This window comes from Scyliorhinus canicula, chromosome 1, assembly GCF_902713615.1.
Source record: "Scyliorhinus canicula chromosome 1, sScyCan1.1, whole genome shotgun sequence".
In the NCBI taxonomy this organism is placed as follows: Eukaryota; Metazoa; Chordata; class Chondrichthyes; order Carcharhiniformes; family Scyliorhinidae; genus Scyliorhinus; species Scyliorhinus canicula.
The window spans coordinates 79,422,921-79,445,961 of record NC_052146.1 but is presented as its reverse complement, the minus strand read 5'-3'; the positions used below and the strand labels follow the sequence as shown (position 1 = coordinate 79,445,961).

Genomic DNA, 23,041 nt, shown 5'->3' with positions numbered 1-23,041 from the left:
AATGGGTGTGTATATAACTATCTGTAGTGAGAGTACCTTTAAGAAATGGGTGTTTATAAATGGGTATGTATATAAGTATCTGTAGTGAGAGTACCTTTAAGAAATGGGTGTTTATTACTGCAGTGATGTCAGAGATTGGGTGGAGCTGGGCTGTCAGTCAGCTTTTTACTTTCATTTTAGGCTGTTTGCTGCAGGGTGTGTTTTAGTTTCGTTTCCAGAGCTGGATAGCTGCAGTCACAGCCAGAAGGTGTATGAATCTCTCTCTGTAATCTAAAGACTGTAAATCAATCCTGGTGTTTTAAAACTAATAACAGTAGTGACTTTACCCTGGTGTCCTTCTGGTCAAAGGTGTTTTAAGTCTAATGGATGTTAAAAGAAGAGCTTAAAGGATTACTTAGTGTTGTATTCTTTGGGGGTTGTATTTGAATGAATGGTTGCTAAGATGTTCACTGTATGTTTTAAAAAGGTTAACTTGAGTTCATAGAATAAACATTGTTTTGCTTTAAAAAAATATTTTTCCATTTCTGCTGTACCACACCTGTAGAGTGGGCCGTGTGCTCCCCATACCACAATCTGGTAAAAGTTGTGGGTCAGGTGAACTCCATGATACACTTTGGGGTTCTCTAAACCATGGCCCATAACAATGTTCTCCTCTTGGTTTCAGCTATGCTAATCCTCCAACCTTGTTTTAACTTGGGGCATGGCTAAAGGGATATGAGGAACTGGCAGGGAGACCAGGAAGAGATCAACCATGATCTGATTGAATGATTGAGCAGGCTTGGAGGGCTGAATTGCCTACTTCTGCTCTTAATTCCTATGTTCATAAGTTCCAAAAATAATGCAAACAGCTCAGGTCTTGGTCATGTGATGAGGTGGGTTTGGGTCATGCCCCCCCCCCCCCCCCCCCACCAATTGAAACCTATTGGACTGGATTCACCATTATTGGGACTATGTCCCCACGCCGGCGTCAAAATGGTAGAGTTTTACTCCTGAAAATCCTGGATCAAAGGGACATGAATTCCCAGCCCTGCAGGGGGCTAGCAGGGACCCGGAGTAAATCTCACAGCTTTTGCTGCAAATACAGGCCCCCACACCTCTGGGTCAGAGGCCACGCATGCGCATGGCAGCGGCCTCCAGCGGCCGTGCCATGGTCCATGGCGGACTCAGACCACGGAGAGAGACCCACAAAGGAGGTCCCCCGATCGGCCGTGCGCCTGACCCTCAACCCCCGCAGGAACATTCCCCGGCCGCCTATAAGGCCCCCCCGGCATCCGATCCGCCCGCCCAACCAGGGCGGCCGCGGACTCACCTGGGTGACCCTTCCTCCCTTCCTTCCTCACTTCCTCCCTTCCTTCCTTTCTTCCTTCCTTTCTTTCTTCCTTTCTTTCTTCCTTTCTTTATTCCTTTCTTTCTTCCTTCCTTTCTTTCCTTGTGTCCGTTATGTTCCCCTGCGCTCTCCACCCAGTTTGTATTCCCTCCTCTTTTCTCACTTCTGGTTCCCTCGATCGTTCTCCCCCCCCCCCCCCCTCCCCCCACCCCCCGCCACACCTCTGCCCCCACCCTCCGTCAAGTTCGCCATTAGAGGTTCAGATGAAGGGTTTTCCGTGAGGTGGAAGTTGTTCATTGACTTTTTCCACATTGGCTCCCACATGCTACAGCTGCAAACAGGAATTTGATCCCACCCAAGTATTCAAACAGCTCTTAGCAAAGTCACAAATAACAGGTAATTGACTGTGATAGAAGAAGGCTATCCCTTCTCATCCATCTTGATCTGTATGTAACCTTCTTTCTGTAACCTTTGACATAGTTGGCCTCAAAATTCTCCTTCAATGCCTCTCCATGGTTGTCTGGTTGGGTGTGATTCTCTTGGCAGGTTCCCTTCTCATATATCCAGTTACAGCCAGAGAATAAACTGCAACAGTGTCTCTTCCCTCTCCTGCATTTTTATATCATTGTCCCCTTCCTGTATCTGATTGATATGCAGCCACTCGGAGACGCCTTCGAAAAACACATCATAAATTTTCTTGATTGGTAAGACTCAGTCCTACCCGACCTCCAAGTTGTTAAATCTCACTTCTTGGGTCAAGTTTTCTGTCTATCCTCCCAAAATCTCCTGCATTAACTCAGTGTTCACTTTTTATTTCCCTAATGCTTCTGCAAGTGCATTGGGAATGCCTTTCCAGAGTGTAGGGGGTTCTGCTATGAGAGTCTGCGTTCCCACAGCTTATTCCGAGCCTGTGGGACCCCCTGAGTGTTTCGAGGCGCTCTTACCCCTGGTTCTGTACTCGGGACTTATTAGCAGAGTGTGAGTAAAAAGGCAGGCAAGGCTTCTGATGCAAGGTCAACAAGATAAACTCACCAAATTTACACTACAGTAATACAAACTGGATGAGGGAGAAAGAAGGAAACATGCAAATACAATATACCACAAGCAAAAGAAAAAAAAAAACAACTCCAACCTCCCACTTCCCTCTCCTGACTGACTAGACTGGGACTTGGGGCGTCAGGATCACCACTGTGATCTGGACAGATGCTTTCAAAATGCGGTTTTGGTTCCCCCTTGGCTTTGCTGGTTGGAGGTACCGTATCCCAACGACGTTGAAGATCCAGGTCAGTTGGGGTGTGTTCCGTCAGTGTTTCTCTGGTGAGGTTTCCGTTGCTGATGTCGGTTCCTTGTTTCTCAGGCTTGATCTCGATGCACCTGGCTAACAAGCTTGAATCTTGCTGGCCTGGTGGAACTGGACTGCACTTCTTTCTTTTTGTAAAATCAAAACTGAATTCTTGGGCTGGATTCTCCGATTTTGCAGCTAAGTGCCGACGCCGGCATGGGAATGCCAAAATCAGCGCAGAACCCCCACTGATCCTTGGACTAGTGAGGGGCTAGCAGCCGTCCCGGGTAAAGCTCCCCCAACAAAAACGGCTGGAGAATGGCCCAGTCCGTGGCCGCGCACAGCAACAACCTGCAACGGTCGCGCCATAAAACATGGCGCTGGCCATGCTCGGTCCCGACCTGCTGGTAAACTGTGGCAGCGCTGGATACAGTCCACAGCCACCACGCCGGGTTCCTATCCGCTGAGACCACAAGTCAACCGCGTGGTTGGGAACTCGGTCCATCAGGGGCGGAGCATCGGGGGAGGGCCTTCCGATGACGCACCAACGCTGTTCCAACAGCGTGCGGTGCACGGCGCAATGATGCCATTTCGGAGAGGGCGGAGAATAGAAAACGGGCGTCAAACCGGTCCAGCCGCTGATTTGGGCATCAGCAGGGCATCTCCGCCCGATCGCCGATTATGATATCGCCGTCAGGCAACAAAGAGTCCCGTGCCATGTCTTCTTCCACCCATATTATAGTTGCGAGGATGGGTTCTCCGTGTGCCCAATCTTGACCTGGTTTTGTCTTGCATTATGTGGTAACTGCTTCCGGGAGGTGACCTGATTAGGGCTGGTTTAGCTCAGTGGGCTAGACAGGTGGTCTGTGATGCAGAACAACGCCAGCAGCGCGGGTTCAATTCCCATACCAGCTTACCTGAACAGGCGCCGGAATGTGGCGACTCGGGGCTTTTCACAGTAACTTCATACTTGTGACAATAAAAGGTTATTATTATTAAGTGATGATTGTTTGGCCCATTGTCCTAAAGTTGTGAGTAAACTTTGTAGATGGTTTGATGGAACTGTCTGTTACTGGGCCTTTGTTGGGATAGAGGCGTTAATGGGGTTTGTGGACTATGGAGTTGGCTCCACTGTGGGAGGTTTCTGGAGAGCCCATGCTCGAACTCAGTCTCAGGCTATTGCTTAAATGTTAATGTCTCTTGGGGTGTGATTCACAGACAGGCTTCTGTTCCATGGCCATTTAAAAAAAACAGGGGCTGGATTCTCTGTTGCCCGACGCCGATATCGTAATTGACGATCGGGTGGAGAATCGACTCTGATGCCCAAATCAGGGCCAGACCAGGTTTGACGCCGGGCAGGCATGCTCCGCCCCCTCTAAAATAGCAACATCGTGGCGCGCCATTGCAACGGTGTTGGCGTGTCATTGGCAGGCCCTTCCGACTGGAAGGGAACACTCCTGCCTGCCGATTGTAGAGCGATATCCATTCGTCCACTGTGAGACCATGCAGACGTTGCGATAATGCTTATGTGTACTGGGGCAAGCATGGTAGCACAGTGGTTAGCATTGTTGCCTCACAGTGCCACGGTCCCAGGTTCGATTCCCGCTTGGGTCACTGTCTGTGCAGAGCCTGCATGTTCTGTCTGCATGGGATTCCTCTGGATGTTCCAGTTTCCTCCCACAAGTCCCGAAAGACTTGCTGTTAGGTCAATTGGACATTCTAAATTCTCCCTCAGGGTGTACCCGAACAGGCGCCAGAATGTGACGACTGGGGGCTTTTCACAGTTACGTCATTGCAGTGTTGATGTAAGCCGACTTGTGACAATAAAGTTTATTCTTATTCTTACATATTCAAGCACAGGGTCGATTCTTTGCAGACAGAAAGAACATGTACACACATTGTTCCTCTTTCAGTGGAACAAATAAGGGACTGTGAATCACTGTTTAATTCTTCAGGGCAATATCTTGACAAATTAGAGCCAAGGTGCTGAGTTTAAATTTCTAACAATGCTCGGCAGTTAATTGTCAGTCACTATCATCTGGTACATTCTCGATGGTACTCCTGTACCAATCGGAATCCCCTTGCCAACCAGTCAGCACTCTCTTCTCATGTAGTATATATTGTTGTTCCCTTGACACTGGGCTAAATCGCTGGTTTTTAAAGCAGTCCGAGGCAGGCCAGCAGCACGGTTCAATTCCCGTCCCAGCCTCCCCGAACAGGCGCCGAAATGTGACGACTAGGGGTTTTTCACAGTAACTTCATTGAAGCCTACTCGTGACAATAAGCGGTTTTCATTTTTCATTTGTTGTTCTTGCAAATTGTCCTGAAAAGTGCAAGATAAAAAGCTTTGACAAAATTGTCACTTTTTCAGAAATACTGAGGGTCTTTGTTAGAACTTCGGCCCTCCATGCCTGCGCTGACTATGCTGCTCGTCTAAACTAAAATCTTCTACACTTCCTGGGTCTGTATCCCTCTATTCCCACCCAATTCATGTAATTGTCAATATGCCCCTTAAACGTCACTATCGTCCCTGCTTCCACCACCTCCTCCGGCAGCGAGTTACAGGCATCCACTACCCTCTGTGTAAAAAACTTGCCTCGTACATCTCCTCTAAACCTTGTCCCTCCCACCTTAAACCTTTGCCCCCTAGTAATTGACCCCTGTACCCTGGGAAAAAGCCTCTGACTATCCACTCTGTCGATGCCCCTCATAATTTTGTAGACCCCTATCAGGTCGCCCCTCAAACTCTGTTGTTCCAGTGAGGACAAACTGAGTTTATTCAACTGCTCCTCATAGCTAATGCCCTCCATACCAGGCAACTACCTTCTCCACCTGTGTTGCCCCTTTCAGTGACCTGTGGACCTGCACACCTAGATCTCTCTGACTGTCAATACCCTTGAGAGTTCTACCATTCACTGTATATTCCCTACCTGCATTAGACCTTTCAAAATGCATTACCTCACATTTGTCCGGATTAAACTCCATCTGCCATCTCTCCGCCCAAGTCTCCAAATGATCTAAATCCTGCTGTATCCTCTGACAATCCACACTGCTATCCGCAATTCCACCAACCTTTGTGTCATCTGAAAACTTACTAATCAGACCAGTTACATTTTCCTCCAAATCATTTACATATACTACGAACAGCAAAGGTCCTAGCACTGATCCCTGCGGAACACCACTAGTCACAGCCCTCCAATTAGAAAAGCACCCTTCCATTGCTACTCTCTGCCTTCTATGACCTAGCCAGTTCTGTATCCACCTTGCCAGCTCATCCCTGATCCTCTGTGACTTCACCTTTTGTACCAGTCTACCATGAGGGACCTTGTCAAAGGCCTTACTGAAGTCCATATAGACAACGTCCACTGCCCTACCTGCATCAATCATCTTTGTGACCTCTTCAAAAAACTCTATCAAGTTAGTGAGACACGACCTCCCCTTCACAAAACCATGCTGCCTCTCGCTAATACGTCCATTTGCTTCCAAATGGGAATGGATCCTGTCTCGAAGAATTCTCTCCAGTAATTTCCCTACCACTGATGTTAGGCTCACCGGCCTGTAGTTCCCTGGATTATCCTTGCCACCCTTCTTAAACAAAGGAAGAACATTGGCTATTCTCCAGTCCTCCGGGACATCAATGGAAGACAGTGAGGATCCAAAGATTTCTGTCAAGGCCTCAGCAATTTCCTCTCTAGCCTCCTTCAGTATTCTGGGGTTGATCCCATCAGGCCCTAGGGACATATCTACCTTAATATTTTTCAAGACGCCCAACACCTCGTCTTTTTGGATCTCAATGTGACCCAGGCTGTTTACACACCCTTCTCCAGACTCAATCAACCAATTCCTCTTCTTTGGTGAATACCTCATATTCATTTAGTACCTCGCCCATTTCCTCTGGCTCCACACATAGATTCCCTTGCCTATCCTTCAGTGGGCCAACCCTTTCCCTGGCTGCCCTCTTGCTTTTTATGTCCGTGTAAAAAGCCTTGGGATTTTCCTTAACCCTGTTTGTCAATGACTTTTCGTGACCCCTTTTAGTCCTCCTGACTCCTTAAGTTCTTTCCTACTTTCCTTATATTCCACACAAGCTTTGTCTGTTCCCAGCCTTCTAGCCCTGACAAATGCCTCCTTTTTTCTTTTTGATGAGGCCTACAATATCTCTCGTTATCCAAGGTTCCCGAAATTTGCCGTATTTATCCTTCTTCCGCACAGGAATATGCCGGTCCTGAATTCGTTTCAACTGACATTTGAAAGCCTCCCACATATCAGATGTTGATTTACCCTCAAACATCCGTCCCCAATCTAAGTTCTTCTGTTCCCGCCTAATATTGCTATAATTAGCCTTCCCCCAGTTTAGCACATTCACCCTGGGACCACTCTCATCCTTGTCCACCAGCACTTTAAAACTTACTGAATTGTGGTCACTGCTCATGAAATGCTCCCCTACTGAAATCTACCACCTGGCCGGGCTCATTCCCCAATACCAGGTCCAGTACAGCCCCTTCCCTAGTTGGACTATCAACATATTGTTTTAAGAAGCCCTCCTGGATGCTCCTTACAAACTCTGCCCCATCCAGGCCCCTAGCACGAAGTGAGTCCCAGTCAATATTGGGGAAGTTGAAGTCTCCCATCATAACAACCCTGTTGCTTTTACTCCTTTCCAAAATCTGTCTTCCAAATTGTTGTCTGTAAAACTCAGACATTTCAACCAGTTTATTACTCAAATGTTTTACCCAGGTTTCCTTATTGGCAAGATGATCAAAGGGCAAGCACAGGTTTACAATTCAACCAAGTTTATTATCAAACACTGTAAAACAGTTACCTGCCATAAATGATCCTAACTACAATAATCCCAAGATTCTAATACTACCCATGTCAATGAACCCGATCAAGCTGCCAGTCTAATTCTCTGAGTTACGATTGTCTCAGAGCCTCAGTCTGGGGAGGTGGGTCTCGCGCACCGCCCCCACCTGTCCTCTGGTCCACCGTTGAATCTTCCCTGTTGACTCTGCATGAGTCTTTGCTGCGGAGGGTCCTGGTGGTGAATTCCTTTTCCCTTCTTCACACTTTTCCAGAAGCTTCTCTGGCCCCCAGCCAATGAAGTCTCGGGCAGGAGGCGCAACACCCAATGGAGTTGCCGATTGCAATTCTGCAGGGCACCAGGTACCCACCCCCAGTTCCCATCTCCAGGTGTATTGGCTGCATCTAACCTTACTCCCTATATGGCAATGGCAGGAAATGCGGGTGCCAGAAAGTCTAGCACTACCGCCTGGGTGCCAACCTGGCACTGCCATGGTGCCAGGCTCGCATTGCCAAGGCGCCAAGCTGGAATTTTTCATGTGACAGGGATCGGGCCCAGGTGCACCCTGCATGGGTCCGGGGGGGGGGGGGGGGGGGGGCGGCGGGGAGGTTGAGAGGACCCCCTTATAGGTCAGTTGTGGCTTGGGAGAGTTTGGGAGTTGGAATGACGGATCTCCCTGCACTGGGAAATTCTGGCGAGCGTAGATCCTCAGTGTAGAAAATGGGACTAAGTGTGCCTCGTCAGGGGGGTCTTTGCTGAGGCCCTAGATCTACCCAAATGGCCGTTTTGGCATGTTGTTTGTCGGCGCTCCAATCACCGGGGAGGACCTGGCTGATCGCGTGCGGTATGGGACTCTGTTCCCATTCAGGTAAATCTTGCCCTCAGAGTCCAATTTTAATCGGGCCTAAAATTCAGGCCATTGACCATTTTACCACATCTTTTAGGAGGACAGTTGGAATGAAGGAATCCCTGATGGCTGAAGACATGGGCACAATTGGTGGGATAAAGGTTGGGGCAAACGAACAAGATTTAATTCATTTTTGGTCACAATCAATGAGGTTGACTCAGGCAGACCATGGAAACAGCACTTTTCCCTGATTATGGCAGTCTGAGGGTTAAGGAAGAGATCATTGCACATTTGCTGCAACCTTCAACCTCTTGAAGTTAAATGTTAACAAATACCATGCCAATTGAATGTTTGCTTAACACATCTTTCAATAAAGCTTGATAAGTACAGTATCTCTGTGCCAAAGACTCCAGTTCCTGAACAATGTTCAATTGTGTCAAGACCACGGTGGGAGATACTGGATTAATCCATCTTCAATCCACATACCTTAAAGGCTTCATTTCTCATTGTAAAGTCATATCACAGAAGGTAAAGTTATGTATTTTCTGCATTTTTAAGCAACTTATTTTTTCATATTTGTGTGGCTTTCTCTACAAACGAACAAGAGATGGAATGAATGGAAATAATAAGATATTTCTCTGTTGAAATGTGTGCCTCCAGTATAAAGTTATTTCAGTGGGGCTACAGGATTCATATCTCATGTATCTACTGGGGGAAAGGTTGACTAAGACCCGAAAGTAGATACGGGAATCGTGATGAGTCATTAACCTGCTCCGTTCATTCCACTTTAAATTATAATAGTATTAGTAACATTAAACTCTGTTAACTGGCTGCATACCTCAGCAGGGGACCCACATTTGTGTGAAGCTAGCACCACCTCAAGTTAACCTTTACTACTTAAAATCAGTCTGCACCTATTAAAGGGAAGGTCCATTCTGGTGGTGAAACTGTTTGCAGAATTATTCTGAATATGGTGAAGAATGAAAAACGATGAGAAAGGACAGAGAATGTGCTCCAAGGTTGCTTGATGTGGCATTTGAGACTTTGGTATAGGATCTTTGGCAGGAAGAGAGGAATCATCTAAAAATAGGGTTCAAGGAGGACATCCAGGTACACACAGAAAAGGCAGAGAGTGTTAAGTAATGGGTTAAGAGACATTCCAATTAGTTGTCTCATTTATGTTAAGTATCCAATAATTGACACTGATTATGAAAAGAGGCTTCAGGTGACCTTTGTGTCAAGTGATGTGATGTTAGAGTTTTGTGCAGAGTCTGTTAAAGTGAAATAAAGGTGTTTGTGAAAAGGAGCAGAACCTTTGACTCTTTATACAACAGCAGCTATAATGTCTAACAAATGGTAGCAGAGGATGGTTGCTGTGCAAATGTGAAGGGTTGAAAGATACAACTTTTCCAGACCAAACCAAGGAGAGAGTGAGAAGAAGAAAAAAAGAAGATAAATGGCTGAACCTAGGATAAAGATGGCTCGATATGACTACCCCTCCCCCCACCCCCCTTATTTTCTGAAAGGGGATCGTACGACCAATGGAGAAGTGCAGTAGTTATGTGGACTAAGGTAACTGCCTTGGGAAAGAGGAAACAAGGTATGGCATTGGCTCTTTCTCTACCTTAGGACAGTAAAATTCGGAGCAAAGTGCTTTCTGAGCGGGAATTGGAAGAGTTAGACTCAGAAGAAGGTCTGGCGACTTTGTTACATTATATGGACAAGATTTATAAGAAAGATGACTTGTTAAGTGCGTATGAAGCATGGTCGGATTTTGATAAGTTCCGGAAAATGGAGGATTTATCCATTGAAGACTATATAATGGAATTTGGCAGATTATATAAAAGGCTGCAGAAACACAACCTGGAATTTCCACAGTCTGTGTTGGCCTTTAAATTACTTGACTGTGCAAGAGTGAGCAACATGGATAGGCTCCTGGCTTTGACAGGAGTTCAGTGTTGTGGATAAGGATACCTTATTCGGTCAGATGACAGAAGCTTTAAAAAAGTTTCTGGGGAAACATTCGATTCTGATGGCTCTGATGACCCAAATAGGTCAGTCTGCAATAAAGCAGAAAATGGAAGATACACTAACAGGATGGCGAACTCGCACAGCTACAAACAGGTTCCAAGACTACAGAAGGAGATCGGGACCTGGAAATTATGAAGACAGAAACCCAGTTAGAACCAACAATAGGAAGATGAACCCCAGAGATGCACGGGGCATGATAATCGATGTTTTCAATGTGATTCTCAATACCATTATGCTTTCAATTGTCCAACAGGTTACAATAAAGTGTTTGAAGCGACACATGACACGGAAGAGTCAGAAGAGGAAATAGATAGTGACCAGAAAGAAGGCAATGTCCTATTAACAAGCAGTTTTACTCTGGTATTGAGGGTGTTGGTTGCAGAATCCTTCAATTGTGCTGTATTGGTCAGTGGCTGCACATCTTCTGCGTGTGGACTTGACTGGTTAAAATGTTACCTGGACTCCTTGAATGCTGAAAATCGTAGCAAGGTTATGGAATTTGCAAGTTCCACAAGTTTCAGATTTGGGGGATGATAATACTCTGAAGTTGCTGAAAAGAGTGGTGATCCCTTGTAATATTGCCGGAGTGAATCATTTCATTAGCACAGATGTTGTATCAAGTGAGATACCTTTTTTTTTTATAAATGTTTTTATTCAGTTTTCATATTTTATATTGAACAAATTACAAATTGTTAGGAGAGAGAGAAAAAAAAACAAACACGCAAAAATTAACATACATATTTACAGGTAAGCATCTTCGTAGTAGTAACTGCGCCCCCCCCCCCCCCCCCCCCTCAACATGTTTATTTAGTTTGGTTTTGGGCCTTAGCTAGCCATCGAACCCCCGTAACGAACCTGTAGCCCCCCCCCCTCCCGCTACCTTCCCCTGACTATTCTTCCTCTTGTACATTGGCCACAAATAGGTCCCGGAACAGTTGCATGAATGGCTCCCACGTTCTGTGGAAGCCGTCGTCCGACCCTCGGATGGCAAATTTGATTTTCTCCATTTGGAGAGATTCCGAGAGGTCGGACAGCCAGTCCGCAGCTCTGGGCGGTGCTGCTGACCGCCAGCCAAACAGGATTCTACGGCGGGCGATCAGGGAGGCAAAGGCAAGGGCGTCCGCCCTCCTCCCCAGGAATAGATCTGGCTGTTCTGAAACCCCGAAGACCGCCACTATCAGGCATGGCTCCACCCTCACTCCCACCACTTTGGACCTAACCTCGAAGAAGGCTGTCCAGTACTCCACGAGTCTGGGGCAGGACCAGAACATGTGGGCGTGGTTGGCCGGGCCTCTTTGGCACCGTTCACATCTGTCTTCCACCTCCGGGAAGAACCTACTCATACGGGTTCTTGTTAAGTGGGCTCTATGTACCACTTTTAGTTGCGTCAGGCTGAGCCTTGCGCACGTGGAGGTGGAGTTGACCCTATGCAGTGCTTCGCTCCAGAGTCCCCACCCTATCTCCATCCCCAGGTCGTCCTCCCATTTCCTCCTTGTTGCGTCCAGTACGGTGTCGTCCCTATCTACCAGTCGGTCATACATGTCACTACAGTTCCCTTTCTCTAGGATACTTGCGTCCAGTAGGTCTTCCAGTAGTGTCTGTCGTGGCGGTTGTGGGTACGTCCTTGTCTCCTTTCGTAGGAAGTTTTTGAGCTGCAGGTACCGTAGCTCGTTCCCCCCAGCTAGCTGAAATTTCTGTCAGTTCGTCCAGTGTTGCGATCCTGTCGTCCGTGTATAGGTCCCTGACTGTCAGTGTCCCCCCGTCCTGCCTCCACCTTTTGAAGGTGGCGTCGGTCAGTGCTGGTTTGAACCTATGGTTGTTGCAGATGGGAGCCCTGTTCGACATTTTGGTCAGGCCAAGTTGCTGCCGCAGTTGGTTCCAGGATTGGAGGGTGGCTGTCACCACTGGGCTGCTGGAGTGTTTTTTGGGTGGGGATGGGAGTGCTGCCGTGGCGAGGGCCCGGAGGGAGGTTCCCATGCAGGAGGCCTCCTCCGCACGCACCCACTCAGCTTCTGGCTCCTGGATCCATCCCCTTACTCGCTCGGCTGTTGCTGCCCAGTGGTAGAATTGTAGATTCGGGAGGGCTAACCCTCCCCTGGTTTTTGTTTTTTGTAAGACCTTCTTTGGGATCCTAGCATTTATACCCCCCCATACGAACGCCATGATGAGTTTGTCCAGCGCTTTGAAAAAGGCCTTGGGGATGTAGATCGGAATGGATCTAAACAGGAAGAGGAACCTGGGCAGTACGTTCATTTTGATCGTCTGAACTCTCCCCGCGAGGGAGAGCGGGAGTGTGTTCCATCTTTGCAGGTCCTTTTTAACTTCCTCCGTCAGGCTGGTGAGGTTCCATTTGTGGATCCCTTTCCAGTCATGGGCTATTTGGATCCCCAGGTAGCGGAATTTATGTCGAGCTTGTTTGAATGGCAGCCCCTTTAGTGCTGCCCCCCCCCCCCCCCCCCCCCTTGCGGGTGTAATGGGAAGATCTCACTTTTGCTCATGTTGAGTTTGTAGCCCGAGAAGGCTCCAAACTCTTTCAGGAGCGCGATGATTCCGTCCATGCTGCTTTGTGGGTCCGAGATATAGAGGAGCAGATCATCCGCATAGAGTGAGACTCTGTGCTCTCTACCTCCCCTTCGGATCCCCCTCCAATTTTTTGCTGCCCTGAGCGCGATTGCTAGCGGTTCAATTGCTAGTGCGAACAGCAGCGGGGACAGTGGGCATCCTTGTCTGGTGCCCCTGTGCAGCTGGAAGTATTGGGAGTTGGTATTGTTGGTCTGTACACTCGCCATGGGAGCGTTGTACAGGAGCTTTACCCAAGCGGTGAACCCTGTTCCAAGCCCGAACCGCTCCAGTATCTCTATGAGGTATATCCATTCGACTCTGTCGAAGGCCTTTTCTGCGTCCAGGGAGACGATCACCTCTTGTGTTCTCTCCCCGGAGGGGGTCATTATCACGTTCAGCAGGCGCCTGATGTTCGCGGTCAGCTGTCTACCTTTGACAAAGCCCGTCTGGTCCTCTGTGACCACCTCAGGTACACAGTCTTCTAGCCTTTTGGCTAGGATTTTGGCCAGTATTTTGGCGTCTGCATTCAGCAGAGATATGGGTCTGTATGACCCACATTCCGTTGGGTCTTTGTCTTTCTTAGGTATCAGCGAGATCAAGTGAGATACCTTTGCTTCTGAGCAGACCGTCGATGAAGAAAGCACACATGAAACTGGATATGGAACACGATAAGGCAACAGTTTTTGGAAAGACGGTGGACTTACAATTTACACAGTTGGGACACTATTGTATTCCATTACTGACAAATAATATTTCAAGTACAGTTGTTAAGGATGTGTTAATGGCAGTTGAAAATGGGACTTTAGCTGATAAAAAGCTTGTTGTATTAAAACTGCATAAGCAATTTGTGCATCCGTCTCCTCGGAGGCTGAAAAGTTTATTAAAGGATGCAGGGGTAAGGGATGAAGACTATACTAAACTGATAGAACAGGCTAGGGGCTTTTCACAGTAACTTTATTTGAAGCCTACTTGTGAAAATAAGCAATTTTCATTTTCATTCATTTTCAAGTTTGTAGGAAGTACAGAAGGACACTAGCACGACCGATAGTAACCCTACCTTTAGCCAGGGATTTTAATGACATTGTGGCCATGGACCTTAAGATCTGGGATAAAGCCAATAATATATTTATTTTGCATTTTGTAGATTTAGCAACCAGATTTAGTCAATCAACGATTGTACGAAGTAAAGAAAAGAGAGTAATTCTGATTCAAGTCGTGGAAAAATGAATAGGGGCAGGAATGGGCCCACCGCAAAATTCCTTATGGACAATGTGGGAGAATTTACTGATGATGAGTTTCGGGATATGTGTGAAAACAGGAATATCATAGTTATGCATACAGCTGTGGAAAGCCCATTTAGTAATGGTGTGTGTGAAAGAAACCCTGCGGTAATAGATGACATGCTCTAGAAATTTTGGCAGATAGACCAAACTGCACGCTAAATTCAGCTTTAGCATGGGCAGCACATGCAATTAATTCATTGCAGATGGTTGGGGGCTATAGTCCCTATCAATTAGTGTTTGGTAGAAAGCCTAAAATTATGTACATTTTAGATGACCGGTCTCCAGCTTGGGAAGGGACCACAATTAGCTCTGCCTTTGCTGAGCATTTAAATGCATTACATAGCAGTAGAAAAGCTTTTTTGGAAGCAGAAGTCTCTGAAAGAATTCGCAGAGCTTTAAGACATAATGAAGGGCCATCAGATACCATTTTTCAGCAAGGAGACATAGTATACAGTAAGAGAGACAATTTTTAAGAATGGAAAGGCCCAGAGAAGATCATAGGCATAGATGGCAAAACAATTACTTTTCAACATGGTAATCAAACTGTTAGGGTACATTCATCAAGGATAATGGGTACCGGTTACAAATTTTCAAATTTAGACAGAACAGACAGACATGACAAGGAACCAGAGTCATCTGGTATGCATGTGTTACAGAACTATGAGGACCAGTTAACTGATAGAGACAGGGTTTCTGTAGAGGAACACAACACTTCTGATGATTTAGAACAGGCCACTTTTCCGAAAGGACAACTGCCAAAAGTTGGTAGAAAAGTGACATTCATGCCTGAAGGGTCTAGTCAGTGGAAGGATGCAACTGTTATTAGTGGAGCAGGGAAGGCCACTTCACTGAGGGAAGGGAGTCAAGAAAATAGATTAGGAACACGAAGTTCAAAAATGGAGGGCACAGAAACGCAGTGCCAGTTCAGATAGTACATCGGATAGTGAACAGGTTCACAGAAAAAGGTCGAGAACTATTGAAGGACATCCCACAGCAGAAGGGAAAGATCAAGCAGTAACAGTACAGAACGAGATATCAGGCGGGAGAGGGGACATAGTTTATTAAGATCTCGGAACATGAGTAAGACTACAAATACTAATAGGAGTAGAAGCCCACATGCACATGAGATTTTGGGCTTCCAATAAATTAGATGAAAAAATTATCAAAGATGCCAAACAGCAAGAACTGCATAGTTGGAGTGAATTTGGGGTACACAGAAGTACCGGACAGGGGACAAAGCTCTATTCCACAGATGGATTTACATGGAAAAGGTTCTTCCGAGTGGAACTTATAAGGCAAAGGCCAGGCTTGTGGCAAGGGGATTTGAATAAAACTTAGAAGATCAGGATTTGGCAGGAAAGGTTATTTTAATACAAATCTATAGATTTAAAAGCTGCCTTTTTGCAGGGGCATCAGCTCCAGAGAGACATTTTTCTCCGTCCTCCTAAAGAGACAGCTAACACAGAAGGGGTACTCTGGAAGTTGTTGTGTATATGGATTAAATGAGTGTGGTACTTTTCGGTAAGGTCAGTTTTGTTAAAGCTACGCTGTTGCCAGTTGAAAGCAGATCCTGCAATGTTTTACTGGCACTATAAAGGAAATCTTTCTGGCATCTTTATGATGCATGTCGATGATTTTTTATGGGGTGGGACTCGTGATTTCGAAGTTATTGTAATTTCTGTTTTGAGGAAAGAATTCAGGGTTGGAAGTCAGGCTTCCAGTGCATTTAAATATATTGGACTGGAAATCGGACAGACTAAGTTAGGGGCAACTTTATGTCAGCAATCTTATTTGGAAAGCATCAGCCCAATAGCAATTAGTCGTGGCCGGGTTTCACAAAAAGACGCAATGGTTTCAAAGATAGAAAAAGAGCAACTGCAAAGTTTAATTGGGCAACTGAACTGGTTAGGTAGACAGACTGGACTGGATGTGTGTTTTGATGTCTTAGAGTTGAGTACAAAAATGAATGATCCCAAAGTGGAAGACATAATAAGAGCAAATAATGCATTGGTCAAACTAAAAATGCAGGAGTGTGCTTTGTGTTCCCGGTTTTAGGTGACCTTACGCACTTGAAACTCATAGTTTATAGTGATGCGTCCAATGCAAGTTTATGTGATGGGGTTTCAAGCGCAGAAGGTTTTATAATTTTCCTTTTGGGGAACAATGGTAAATGTTGTCCTCTTGTGTGGGAAACAAATGAAATAAGGAGAGTGGAAAGTGAAATAAAGGTGTTTGTGAAAAGGAGAAGAACCTTTGACTCTTTATACAACAGCAGCTAAACGTCTGACGGGGGTGCAGATGATCTTCTTTATCAATGTACTGCTTTTACTGAATGGAAAAGATCTTGTGCAATTTAATTGGGTTGCAGGTATTGAATCCTACCACCCAAAATGAATTTAATGCCACCATGTCCATATGGTGTAAATGTGTACAACATGTCAATGAGGGCTGAGGCAGTCACCAAAATCAGCATTAGGAATAATGAATGTGGTATTTTCCTGCCAAATTAACAATATTCCATGATGCAGTTAGAGTAAAATTTGTATTTCCTGGTTTGTTTAATAGTCATGGTGCACAAAACTGCATTATATTATTGCTGCTCTTAATAGTCATATGAATAAGGAGCAGGAGGAGGCCGTTTGATCCCTCGAGCCTACTGTGCCATTTCATAAGATCATGGCTCATCTGACAGTAACCTCAAATCTGCATCTCACCTACCCCCAATAGCCTTTGTTAATCAAGAATCTATCCAGCTCTGCCTTAAAAATATTCAAAGATTCTGCTTCCGCTGCCTTTTGAGGAAGAGAGTTCCAGAGACTCACTACCCTCTGAGAGAAACTATTTCACCTCATCTCTGTTTGAAGCTATCTATTCTTTATTTTTAAACAGTGGACCTTGTTCTAGATTCTCCTACAAGAGGAAACATCCTCTCCACATCCACCCTGTCAAAACCCATCAGGATCTTAAAGTTTTCGATCAAGTCGCCTCTTATTCTTCTAAACTCCAGCGGACACAAGCCTAACCTCTCCAATCTTTCCTCATAAGACAACCCAAACATTCCTGGTATTAGTCTGGTTAACCTTCCTGAACTGTTTCCAATGCATTTGCATCATTTCTTAAATAAGGAGACACATCTGCAGTACACAGTACTCCAGATGTGGACTCACCAGTGCCTACAACTGAGCATAACCTCCCTACTTTTGTAACCAATTCCCCTGCAATAAATGATAACATTCCATTAGCTTTTCTAATTGCTGTACCTGTATACTAGCATTTTGTGATTCATGCACCAGGACACCCAGATCCCTCTGTACCTCCGAGTTCTGCAATATCTCGCTGTTTATATAATATGCTTAGTTTTTATTTTTTCTGCCAGGGTTGGCGCGGTGGCAAAGTGGTTAGTTTTGCTGTCTCACAAGGCTTGGGACCCGGATTCAATTCCCGGCTTGGTTCACTGTCTGTGCGGAGTCTGCACGTTCTCCCTGCGTCTGCGTAGGTTTCCTCCGGGTGCTCCGGTTTCCTCCAACAGTCTAAAGCTGTGCAGGTTTGGTGGAGCAGTCATTCTACATTGTCCCTTGATGTCCAAAATGTTAGGTGGGGTTATGGGGATAGGGCGGAGGATTGGGTTTAAGTAGGATGCTCTTTCAGAGGGTCGGTGTGGACTCGATGGACAGCACGGTAGCACAGTGGTTAGCACTGTTGCTTCACAGCTCCAGGGTCCCAGGTTCGATTCCCGGCTTGGGTCACTGTATGTGCGGAGTCTGCACGTTCTCCCCGTGTCTGTGTGGGGTTCCTCCGGGTGCTCCGGTTCCCTCCCACAAGTCCCGAAAGACGTGCTGTCAGGTGAATTGGGCATTCTAAATTTTCCCTCTGTGTACTCGAACAGGCGTTGCAGTGTGCCGACGAGGGGATTTTCACAGTAACTGCATTGCAGTGTTAATGTAAGCTTACTTATGACACTAATAAAGATTAAAAAGAATGGTCTCCTCCTGCACTGTAGGGACTCTATGAAAATTGACAATTTTTTGGGAGGGGGGTCACGTGATGTGAGCACAGAAGCAGTCGTCTTTTCCTGATCTCCGGCTCTGCTCGTCTTTTCATTTATAATTTTATCCTGGTGCACATTTCATATTTGTCTTTTCGTGGGCCACATGGCTTGACCTGGAAATTCCTGATTGGTGCTTTTGCCAGGAAGAGCTGAGATAAAATAATAATATCCTTGTTTGTTTGTGGTGGTTGGTATGGGCTGGCATGGGACCCAGCTTGCAGTGGCACAGTCGCTGCTGAACAGACTGTCGCCTTGGCAGTGCTGTGTGCATCTGGCTGCTGGCCACCATTTAAAATGCTGAAGATCACGGCTCTGCGGTGCAGGCCATCAGAGCACACTTTGAAGAATTTCAGAAGCAGCGGAGGTGCACGAGAAGGCTGTTTCACTCGAAAGAGCACTATCCCTTGAGAAGGCAGGCCTGCTGCCATCGAGATCCTGTTGCATGGTGTGTCATCTATCATGACGGGTTTGGGAGATGGGGGCTGGGTGGTGTGTGGCCTGGTCCCTGGTGACTTCTGGAAGGCGGGTTTGAGATCGAGTTTGAAAACTGGCTGCCATGCTTTGGTAATCTGGATTTGGAGCCGGGTGCATCAGATTCGATGGCGTGCAACGTAACATAAGAACATAAGAACTAGGAGCAGGAGTAGGCCATCTGGTTCCTCGAGCCTGCTCCGCCATTCAATGAGATCATGGCTGATCTTTTGTGGACTCAGCTCCACTTTCCGGCCCGAACACCATAACCCTTAATCCCTTTATTCTTCAAAAAACTATCTATCTTTACCTTAAAAACATGTAATGAAGGAGCCTCAACTGCTTCACTGGGCAAGGAATTCCATAGATTCACAACCCTTTAGGTGAAGAAGTTCCTCCTAAACTCAGTCCTAAATCTACTTCCCCTTATTTTGAGGCTATGTCCCCTAGTTCTGCTTTCACCCGCCAGTGGAAACAACCTGCCCGCATCTATCCTATCTGTTCCCTTCATAATTTTAAATGTTTCTATAAGATCCCCCCTCATCCTTCTAAATTCCAACGAGTACAGTCCCAGTGTACTCAACCTCTCCTCATAATCCAACCCCTTCAGCTCTGGGATTAACCTAGTGAATCTCCTCTGCACACCCTCCAGCGCCAGTACATCCTTTCTCAAGTAAGGAGACCAAAACTGAACACAATACTCCAGGTGTGGCCGCACTAACACCTTATACAATTGCAACATAACCTCCCTAGTCTTAAACTCCATCCCTCTAGCAATGAAGGACAAAATTCCATTTGCCTTCTTAATCACCTGTTGCACTTGTAAACCAACCTTCTGTGACTCATGCACTAGCACACCCAAGTCTCTCTGAACAGCGGCATGCTTTAATATTTTATCGTTTAAATAATAATCCCGTTTGCTGTTATTCCTACCAAAATGGATAACCTCACATTTGTCAACATTGTATTCCATCTGCCAGACCCTAGCCCATTCACTTAACCTATCCAAATCCCTCTGCAGACTTCCAGTATCCTCTGCACTTTTCGCTTTACCACTCATCTTAGTGTCGTCTGCAAACTTGGACACATTGCCCTAGGTTCCCAATTCCAAATCGTCTATGTAAATTGTGAACAATTGTGGGCCCAACACGGATCCCTGAGGGACACCACTAGCTACTGATTGCCAACCAGAGAAACACCCATTTATCCCAACTCTTTGCTTTATATTAATTAACCAATCCTCTATCCATGCTACTACTTTACCCTTAATGCCATGCATCTTTATCTTATGCAGCAACCTTTTGTGTGGCACCTTGTCAAAGGCTTTCTGGAAATCCAGATATACCACATCCATCGGCTCCCCGTTATCTACTGCACTGGTAATGTCCTCAAAAAATTCCACTAAATTAGTTAGGCATGACCTGCCCTTTACGAACCCATGCTGCGTCTGCCCAGTGGGACAATTTCTATCCAGATGCCTCGCAATTTCTTCCTTGATGATAGATTCCAGCATCTTCCCTACTACCGAAGTTAAGCTCACTGGCCTATAATTTCCTGCTTTCTGCCTACCTCCTTTTTTAAACAGTGGCGTCACGTTTGCTAATTTCCAATCCACCGGGACCACCCCAGAGTCTAGTGAATTTCGGTAAATTATCACTAGTGCATCTGCAATTTCCCTAGCCATCTCTTTTAGCACTCTGGGATGCATTCCATCAGGGCCAGGAGACTTGTCTACCTTTAGCCCCATTAGCTTGCCCATCACTCCCTCCTTAGTGATAACAATCCTCTCAAGGTCCTCACCTGTCATAGCCTCATTTCTATCAGTCGCTGGCATGTTATTTGTGTCTTCCACTGTGAAGACCGACCCAAAAAACTTGTTCAGTTCCTCAGCCATTTCCTCATTTCCCATTATTAAAACCCCCTTCTCATCCTCTAAAGGACCAATATTTACCTGAGCCACTCTTTTTTGTCTTATATATTTGTAAAAACTTTTACTGTCTGTTTTTATATTCTGAGCAAGTTTACTCTCATACTCTATCTTACTCTTCTTTATAGCTTTTTTAGTAGCTTTCTGTTCCCCCTAAAGATTTCCCAGTCCTCTAGTCTCCCACCAATCTTTGCCACTTTATATGCTTTTTCCTTCAATTTGATACACTCCCTTATTTCCTTAGATATCCACGGTCAATTTTCCCTCTTTCTTCCGTCCTTCCTTTTTGTTGGTATAAACCTTTGCTGAGCACTGTGAAAAATCGCTTGGAAGGTTCTCCACTGTTCCCCAACTGTTCCACCATAAAGTCTTAGCTCCCAGTCTACCTTAGCTAGTTCTTCTCTCATCCCCTTGTAATCTCCTTTGTTTAAACACAAAACACTAGTATTTGATTTTACTTTCTCACCCTCCATCTGTATTTTAAATTCCACCATATTGTGATCGCTCCTTCCGAGAGGATCCCTAACTATGAGATCATGAATCAATCCTGTCTCATTACACAGGACAAGATCTAGGACCGCTTGTTCCCTCGTAGGTTCCATTACATACTGTTCTAGGAAACTATCGCGGATACATTCTATAAACTCCTCCTCAAGTAACCTGTCTTTGAGGCCGGGATTGAATTGGGCTTGCCGTTCACTGGTCCTGTATTGCACGATTCCCAATGCTTGACGTGAAGGGTTATCGTGTGAGGCTATGCACTTTGGAAGGAAGAATGGAGTTATAGACTATTTTCTAAATGGGGAAATGCTTAGCAAATCAGAAGCACAAAGGGACTTAGTAGTCCTTAAGGTTCTCTTAAGGTTCTCTTAAGGTTAACGTGCAAGTTCAGTCAGCAGTTAGGAAAGCAAATGCAATGTTAGCATTCATGTCGAGAGGGCTAGAATACAAGAACAGGGATGTACTTCTGAGGCTGTATAAGGCTCTGGTCAGACCACATTTGGAGTATTGTGGGCAGTTTTGGACCCTGTATCTAAGGAAGGATGTGATGGCCATGGAAAGTGTCCAAAGGAGGTTCACAAGAATGATCTCTGGAATGAAGAGCTTGTCATATATGGGGCGGTTGAGAACTTTGGGTCTGTATTTGTTGGGGTTTAGAAGGATGAGGAAGAGGGGGAATCATATTGAAACTTACAGTTATTGCAAGGCCCGAGTAGAGTGGACATGGAAAGGATGCTTCCACTCGTAGGAAAAACTAAAATCAGAAGGCAGAGCCTCAGAAAGAAGGGGCAATCCTTTAAAACAGAGATGAGGATGAATTTCTTCAGCCAGAGGGTGGTGAATCTGCGGAGCTCTTTGCCACAGAAGGCTGTGGAGACCAAATCACTAAGTGTCTTTAAGATACAGATCAATAGGTTCTTGATTAATAAGGGGCCATGGGTTACGGAGAGACGGTAGGAGAATGGGGATGAGAAAAATATCAGGCATGATTGAATGACGGAGCAGACTCGATTGGCCGAATGGCCTAATTCTGCTCCTGTGTCTCATGGCTTTATGGTCTTATGGAGGTGGATGACCTGGTTGAGTTATTCCCCCCCCCCCAGCCAGGGCTGCGGCAGTGGACCGCCTGGATGCAGGAGAGTCGGCATGTCGGTGGGTGGCTGGTTGTGTCGGGGAGGAGGAAATTTGCTCAGTGGATCGATGATTCATCTTCTTCTTGGGACGTGTTCCCACCTCAGCTGGGGCCAGAGCATTCATCCTAGTTTTGTGCCTTGATGATTGTGTGGTTCCCACAAGGGAATGGGAAGTCCTATTGTTAATTGAGCGGATTATTCCCCTCTTGTTGGTGGGTGCTTCACGGGTGGTGAGGAAGATCGGGGCCTGAGTTGGGTCCTGAGACCTTATCCGGTGAGTTGGCCCTGTTTAGTTCCAGTCCGTCTTTTCTTTGATGGGAGGCACAGCTTTGGACACTAAGCGGCAATTTAGCAAGGCCAATCCACAGAACCTGCACATCTTTGGACTATAGGAGGAAACCGGAGCACCCGGAGGAAACACATGCAGACACGGGGGAGAACGTACAAACTCCAGACAATAACCCAAGATTGGAATCAAACCCGTAGCCCTGGCGCTGTGAGTCAGCAGTGCTAACCACCATGCCATCCTGCCCCCCCCCCCCCCCCCCCCCCCCCCCCCCCCCAACCCTGAAGGTTTAATTGCAATCCGAACATGTTGTTGCTGATCCTCTTTCCACAAATATATGGAATGATGTTGGTTCTGCTCGGAGTGCGGGGCTTCCAGATCCCAGATCCCAGACGGGAGGGCACTCCAAATCCAAAGGGATCTTCATATTGTGGCGATGGCCCCTTTCCCGCCTGAGAAGGGGATTTGTTTCATTTTCTATTTCCTGCCCTGCTCTGGCATGCACCCCCAGCCTAAAAATTGAAAGTGGGCAAGAAAAGGTT

The 23,041-nt window shown here is 46.2% G+C and overlaps 1 protein-coding gene across 2 annotated transcripts in view; it reads left to right on the top strand.

Annotated features, from left to right (window-relative positions):
- LOC119964361 (glutathione hydrolase 1 proenzyme-like) overlaps window positions 1-23,041 on the top strand; it is a 177,734-nt gene that overhangs the window by 5,741 nt on the left and 148,952 nt on the right. Inside the window, exon 1 of one of the 2 annotated variants that reach the window (XM_038793750.1) lies at window positions 8,672-8,785. The exons of the other annotated variant lie outside the window; for it this stretch is intronic. The gene's annotated coding sequence lies outside the window, so the exon portion shown is untranslated. Of the gene's footprint in view, window positions 1-8,671; window positions 8,786-23,041 lie in introns of those variants that run through there. 2 annotated transcript variants of the gene reach the window in all.